Source organism: Cornus florida, unplaced genomic scaffold, assembly GCF_030987335.1.
Source record: "Cornus florida cultivar Cherokee Brave unplaced genomic scaffold, ASM3098733v1 CherokeeBrave_3.0.0_Hap2_Chr10, whole genome shotgun sequence".
In the NCBI taxonomy this organism is placed as follows: Eukaryota; Viridiplantae; Streptophyta; class Magnoliopsida; order Cornales; family Cornaceae; genus Cornus; species Cornus florida.
The window spans coordinates 13,508,241-13,516,255 of NW_026775580.1; positions in this window are offsets into that span (position 1 = coordinate 13,508,241).

The following is an 8,015-nucleotide window of genomic DNA, read 5'->3' on the forward strand; positions in this document are numbered from 1 at the left end:
CTCACCCCAAAGTTACTGGGGCATATTTCAGGTACGAAGACTTGGTTCATGATGTTTAGCATTCCTTAGGTGGTTTGCAGACTTAAAGTCCTTTTAAATGCATTCTTGATCACATGCAAGTGTTAGCATCCTTGAGTTCAGTTTTTGAATTGTATTGTGTAATTAGGCCAAAATGTCATTTTTCGCCATTGACTTGTATTATGTGCTTAAAGATACTTTTTGGTATTCATTTTATGTATATAATTTGTGGCTAAGGGCTAAACTTTATTTGAAATCCATGAATATTCATGAATGTTGAATTTTGCCTTTAATGAGAAAAGTATGAAAATTAGGGTTTTGATATGTCATTTTCGCACCGGAGTGTGCATTGTGTATGTAATTCATCCTTTAGCATTCATTTGCCATATGTGAGGTATGGCCAAGGGCCAAACACTATTTAGTTTTCATTTTTGCATTTTAGTTCACATATTGCATTTTGGGCTAAAATAGTAGAATCCGAGCCTTTAAGGGTTCATTTTCAAATCGGGTAGTGCAAAGTGTGTTCCGGCATATCCACTAGGTCTCATTTATCTTGTATGAAGTGTGGCCAAGGGCCAAACGGTCATTTGAAACCATTTCCTAATTTTGGTTTCCATATTTTCCATTTCAAGTCCATTTTTGCCTTTTCGGCCATTGGGGGGTAAAATTTTGCATCGGTGGTATTTTTAAGTCATGGACTATTGTAACACGTCCTAATAGGTAAGTTACATTTGCGTGCATGATCGTTTTCAAAAAAAACCTCTTCTTTTGTGAATTGAGCCTCCTAGGGACACATTTTGAAATTTTGTTACATAATCTGATTTAGGGGCATTCTAGACCTTTTACACCAGTTTATTTTCTTCTTTCGACATGGTGGCTTAGAAAACATGATTTTAGGGGGGGGTTTATTTTTTGTGTTTTTCTAGAAAATGTCGTCTTGGTACCGGAAATCCCTCGTGAAGTTTCAGCTTCCAGTTTTCATTTAGCAGCTTTATGACCCTCATGACCAGATTTCTTGGAGGGGCATTTTGGGCATTTTACAGTGAGTTTTTTCCGTTTCCGTCCACTCTATCAGGTAGAAAACTCGATTTTAGGGGGGGTTTCTTCTTCGTGTTTTTCCAGAAAAACTCGTTTCGACATTCGTTTCAAGCCTCAGTTCTGGAAAATCTGCTTTGGACCCTTGCTGTCAGCATATGCATGCCATTGGGCGCCGATGGCCTCGTGCATGGGCGCCGTGTGCGCCATGGCCTTCGTCGGGCCGCCGCGACGTCTCAACTTCAAACCCTCGTTTGGACTCCAAATCGAGTGAACTTTTTTTGAAATTGACTAATTTTTCACTGTCTTTCCAACAGTGTGCTTGGTTGCACCCGGATCTTTCTGAATAATTACCAGTTTACCCTTTTAGCCTTAAGTGCTCGTTTTTCTTCGTCAGGCCGTTTCTCCTTCATCCGGACTCCGAATCATGCGATTCTTGAGTCCATCCTAATTATTCTTTTGTTATCTTTCCAACGGTGTGCTCGGTGGCACCGGAATCCATACTTTCAAAAATGACTATTTTGCCCCTGGGGGCTTATTTTGTCATATTTTCGATCTTTTGCTTCCACATCAGTTCTCATTGAGTTCCACGACCTCATGGAAGGTCACTTTGACTTCTTAGGGTCTTAGAGGTTTGTTATGCCTTGGGAGACCGTTGTCTTGTTTCTAGCTTCCGCATCTTGGATCCAGTTCGGGTCATCACAGGACACACTAGGTTGAAAAATCCAGGGTCATCACAAGTAACCTGAGAGAGACCCCAAAGATCAGAACGAATATAATCCACCGTATGATTGGTCCTGTGAATTCTCATACTGAACTAAACTCTGCACTGCTTCTCAAAGGCTCAATGCTCACAAAAATCCAGCTTCGTAGTTTTTTTACCACTAAGTAGACCCTACTTATTCAGAACATCCATCCCCCTGTCACTCATTTGCCCAAGCCGCATATAGCACACTATAGTAGTATCTGAATCTAGATTTAAGGACGATACAACAACTGAACCAGCAATTATGCTACCCTTCAAAGTATATCAACCATGCCTCTTCAATCCCTTTATAACCACAAGAGCACCCTTTAAAACCCAAATGACTCTACCTCAAGCCTTGTAAGTGCACCCGATGGAATCGAACGTACCTAAGAAAATTAAATTCTTCCTCAGTTCTAGTACATGCCTGACATCAGTCAATGTCCTCACTAAATCATCATATATCTTGATTCAAATTGTACCAATACCTCCAACCTTGCACGGTGTATCATTGCCTATCAGAACTTCCCCTCTATCGATGGACCGATAAGAGGTTAACCAGTCCCTGTTTGGACAAGCATGAAATGAGCAATCCAAATCAAGAATCCACTCATTGTAAGAGCTGTCGACTAAAATCATAAGAACTTTACCACCATCTAAATCATTACCCTCTACAATAGCCACACTATCAACTTTAAAGGATTTTCCCTTTCCCTTCTTACGTTGTGGGTAGTCTTTCCTGAAGTGTCCTTCCTTGTGATAGATGAAACATCTCAGCACCTATGGGGAAATACTTCTTAAGAAATTCTTGGTGCATTTGAGTCCATAAAAAAATGGTATTCGCCCCTAAGGTGTTAAACCAATACTCTCTTTTTTTCCTGAATAGGTTGTTGTTATAAAATAAAAAATAAGAGTTTTAGTACATGATACAGTAGAGAAGCATCCCCTTCTTTACAAAGAGCATGAAATGGAACAATTCCATTTCCAATCAAAACTAACAACCAGCAAAAAAACCATCACACAACATCAAACATAGCTAGTATGTCAGCAAGACCAAGAGAGAAGAAGTGTAAATTTTTTTGGATAATAGCATTTGCAGCAACAGCAGTAGAAGCTTTGACACCACGATGTAAAACTGAATTTCTTTCCATCCAAATCTACCAAATGAAAATAGAAAATAGCCCTTTTAAAAACTTGGACTTAAAACCCTTAGACTGTGTAATCTGAAACATCCACTCCACAAACAAACTAAGCTCTTGAGACCTCCTATCAGGAATATTCATCCAATTAACAACCTGCTGCCAAACTTTGACAGCATACTCACAAGTACAAAATAAATGATTATTTGTATCTTCTTCCTAAAAGCAGTTGTGACAAACTGCTGCCCATGAAAACCCTTTCTCTGTAAATTGACAAAAGACAAATTCTTATTATGCATGATAATTACAAACACAGTAGCAACCCTTAGTCTGCAATGTTTCCAACATAGGCCCTTGCACCTAACCACTTGCCCCCTAGCCTTGCAAGTTGTACAGGCATTTTTTAAGCTAAATTTACCATGAATCCAACCAATCTCATCATTATCATCCTTTATATTAATGTTAACAATAAACTCAGTAGCAACTTCTGGAAAGAAAGGAGGAAAAAACCATCCACCGTCAACAATAAGTGTGTCTGCATTAGCTTGTTTATCAAAATTTCTGAACATGTTGGCCTCAAATCTTTGAACTAGAGACAGTCCTACACACCAAGGATCAAACATTATGCTAAAGAAACACCATTTCCAATTTTGAACACCACATTTTCTTGAATAAAATCCCTAGTATCCAATATCTGCTTCCAAATACTTGAATCTTGAACTTTTGGTGAAACCATCCATAAATTATTTTGTTGTAAATATCTAGCATGCATCCACTGCGCCCACAACGTCTCCTTGTTCCTCAGAAAATCCCAACAAATAGACACCTTAGCGATAAAATCAATATCAGTAATCCTACAAAGATTAAAACCTCCTTCTGCATAAGGGAGTGTAACTTGACTCCATTTGAGTTGAGACATCTTCCTTGCATCCAATTTCCCACTCCACAAAAAGTGTTTAAACTTTTTTTCCAAAGTAATAGTACAACTCCATGGAATTTTAAATCCAAAGACCTTATGATACAAAAAAGAGTACAAAACTGATCTAATAAGCTCAATCCTACCTGCAAGAGATAAATTTATAGTATTCCGATGATCAAACCTAGCATTAACTTTATCAAATAATCCTTTACAGTCTACACTTTTCAACACTCTATTTACTATAGTAATTCTAAGATACTTTATAAGAAAATATTTATTTTTCATTTGCAGAACCTATAAAATCCTTTTCTTCCCTCTGACAGCCTTAAAAAAAATCACTAAACTTTTGTCTTTGTTCACTGCAAGCCCAAAAGCCTCATGAAACCTCTTAAGAACCTCATCAACTGTCTTTGTAGTGGATAGATCTACCTTTACAATGATAAATAATTCATCAGCATAAAAAGCATAAGAGACCAACAGGCCAGTCTTCTGAACCATATTACACAACTTGATCTGACCAGCAACAATTTTTTCATGCGTAAGAGTAGAAAGTTATTGATTTTAATGGTTGAGCACACTTCCTAGAAGTCATCAAGTTGCCTATAAGGATCCTCATTTGGGTTACCATAGAAAGATGGTAACATTTGAATGATGCTGGATTTAAATTTAATAATGATTGGCTTGCACATTTGGCATTGATAACATGTGGGAGAACTGTATGTGTTTGGAATATAGTAATCTTTAAGAACCCTAGGTGAAGGAGGTTAAGGTAAAGGATGAGGTTGTTGAATTTCATTATCCATTGGAGTAAGAATATGATTGCTCAAAACTAGAGGTTTCCTAGCACGTCTTCTAATTTCCCTAAGAGTATATTCAATTTCAAGGTCAATATGAAAAAGAGGATTGCGTAAGGATCGCCTACCAAGCATACACTACAACAACACAATTCACAACAACATCAACAACAACTCCATTAATATTCATCCACATACGATGTTCCCGTCCTCCTCAATTCAAGACAATCAAAGAAATGGCCTTGACAAGGGCCCATGCTTCAACAAGAAAAATAACGAGCAATGATAACCTTAACAAGGACTATCCAAAATTGAAATGCAACTAAACTACAAAATGCACAAGTATAAGTTCTAGATTTTAAGAAAAGCCCACGAAGGTCCCAAGCCAAAGCTATGCTCACCAAGCTTGCTCCTCTCTCGATCAAGTACCTATAATTGCAAAAAAAATAAAAATTAAAAAACAATAAAAATAAAAATAAAAATAAAAATAAATTTTTAAAAATCGACAATAAGAAAATTATATACACAATTCTTCACTAAGAATTAAATGATCACTAATTTTAAATTAAATTAATTAAACCATTGTCCCCGGCAACGTCGCCAAAAATTGATGCGTGTAGTTTGTTTAGTTTGAAATATAAATCAATTTTAATATTTATATACCACTACTTCCGTAATAGAACTTGGTAGGGTATCGAACGCAAAGACAATGGCTTGATTTGAATTCAATCTTAATGAGCAATTGATAAAAAAAGATGGTTGATTTGATCCTAATTATTAACTAGAATGAAGCTAAGTAAAAATGCAAGTAAATTGAGATAATAATGAGGAAGAGAATATAATGAGGAGAGGCTTAGCGCATGGAATCCACCTATAGCCTTATAATTATAGAATTGCCAACAATCTTGGGGAAATCAAATATGTATAAATGAATTGTGGCTACAATCACACAATTGAGTTCAAGTAAAAGCTATAATTGACATTAACAAGCATAATCCATCTTAGCTAAGCATGCATTGTCTACCAACCTACCTCTAATATAATTTTGTAGCACAATTTATCTTCACTAGTCATGAACTACCAAGTTGATTACAATTATATCCAAATAAGCACCATTATATAACCATCATCATCACAATTAAAAAAAGTGAGAATGTTGAGATCAATCCACAATAATCAATATACAAGATAATATAAAGACTAAAAGTTTATCAATTATAGAAATAGAGCACAATTAAGCTTGGTACAACTAAGCCAATCCTCAAGGTTACACAATCAACACAATAATGAATCCCTAATATTGAAATCAAAATACAACTTACTTGGCTTAGGACTACATCCAAGCCCTAAGGTGAGTTCTAGCTAGCCATGGAGGTGGTGTATATCTTCATTGGAGGTTGAATCTCCATCTCTAAGCACAACCAAATATCTTGTAATGACCCGAACCCAGGGGTCTGAATCATTATCCCAGTCCTTACCCGAACTCGAGGTCATCTAAGGCCGTTACGGTCATTTTCAATGTCAATACATAATTAATACATCTTTCAAATGTTTATTAGCATCATTAGGTGGCTCGGGATTGGTCACGAGAGAAGAAGAAGCAAGAACAAAAGAAGTCCAAGAACTGGTCGACGTGTGCAGGGTACATGCCGACTGGTTTAGCCTCCACGTCCATTTGTTGGTACTGACTAGATACAGCTCGACGTGAAATTGGTAGGCATTGACCGGTTTTCCCTCTTATGGCCTTCTTGGTCTGTTTGTGATGGTTTGAGTCCCCGGTATGCATTTTGGTCAATTTGTGACCTTTAATATAGTTTAAACCTGTCCCGAAAACATGCTTAAACATAAAATGAAGGTGGATTACATCACACATATGCTTTTACGAAGTGGAATGACATAAAAGCTCCTATAACTGCCCCACCATTTGCAAGCATTCATCTATGAGGAATATTTCAAAATAACACTTGGGATTAATAATTACATGCTTAATAAAAAAAAAGATTACATTTCCATTTAGGTGATTACAAAAGAATGACATCTCCGGTCCAAAGTTTACAAAGAAAATGCTATTTAGTACAAAAACTACAAAAGAAGGGATTCTTCAACTCTAACTACCCTTGAGGAAGAACGTTGTCGACTATCTCCTTGCCATGACCTGAAAAATGATAAAGGAAGGGGTGAGCACGGAGGCTCAGTAGAAGTTGCCTAAGGCATCTACTTTGGACTCCCTTGAGTTACGAAACATATAATGGGAATAAAGAGGAAGCTGAGATCATGCATTGGGGATTCATATCACATTTATAACACAAATACAATTCTATCAACCACATAATACATTTCAACAACATCGTGTATAATATGAAATGCAATGCACCATGTCCCCCACCCTTGGTCTCTACTGACCCTAACTCACACCGAAAACGCTCACCGACTTTACCTAGGCTAGATTGATTAGCTATTCTTGGCCTCTAAACTGATGACTATTTGGGGCCTAGTAATCAACTTTACGCATCCTAAACCGGCACGTGCTCCCTCTAGGTCAATTTAGCACCAGATTCACGAAATCCGGTTCCTTTTTATAAAAATCATTTCAAAATGCTTATTCTCATTTCCTTTTTCCCACCATGCCATGCAAATGCTTCACAAGTTGTCAACTTAACTTTAAGCTCATCATATAACAATAATTGTACAAACATAGCATTTCTTTGCTAATTAACCACAACATGGTATGCATCATAGAAATTAACTACAAACATAGCATTTTCCAATATTATTAACTACATGCTCAATTAATGCTTAGCACTTTGCATGGAATAACACATTTTTCAACACATGTAAACATACTTTTCCATTCTTTAACATGGTAACATCATCATATTCATAACCTTGCATTAGAGAATGAAAATTAGAGGATTCAAAGCATAATACCCAATGAAAGACAAGGTACAAGGTCTTAAAAAACCCTACCTCTAAGGAAGCCAGCTAAACAAGCCCTAAGCCTCACCAAATTTCAAAATCCCCTAAATGGTAGTAAGAGTGGTTTCAAATGAAAGCTCTTGAAGAGTATAGTAAGTTTGCCTTCTTGCTCTAAACCTAAATCTCACTTTAGGGCTCTCAAAAGAGGGGTTAAAGCATGTAGTATATAGAAATAGAGAGAGAGAGAGAGAGAGAAAATGTAGAGAGAGAAGGGTTTGGGAGAGAATGAGGAAGAAGGGGTGGTGATGTAGTCTTGCCTTTCCTTGTGTGGTCCTCATTGGGTCACTTGTCAACCCAAGGTTGGTTATTACTCATGTTAACTTACCATAATGCCCTTCATCTTCTATCTCAATACCCTACTTGTCCCACAAAATATCTCCTCTAAAAGT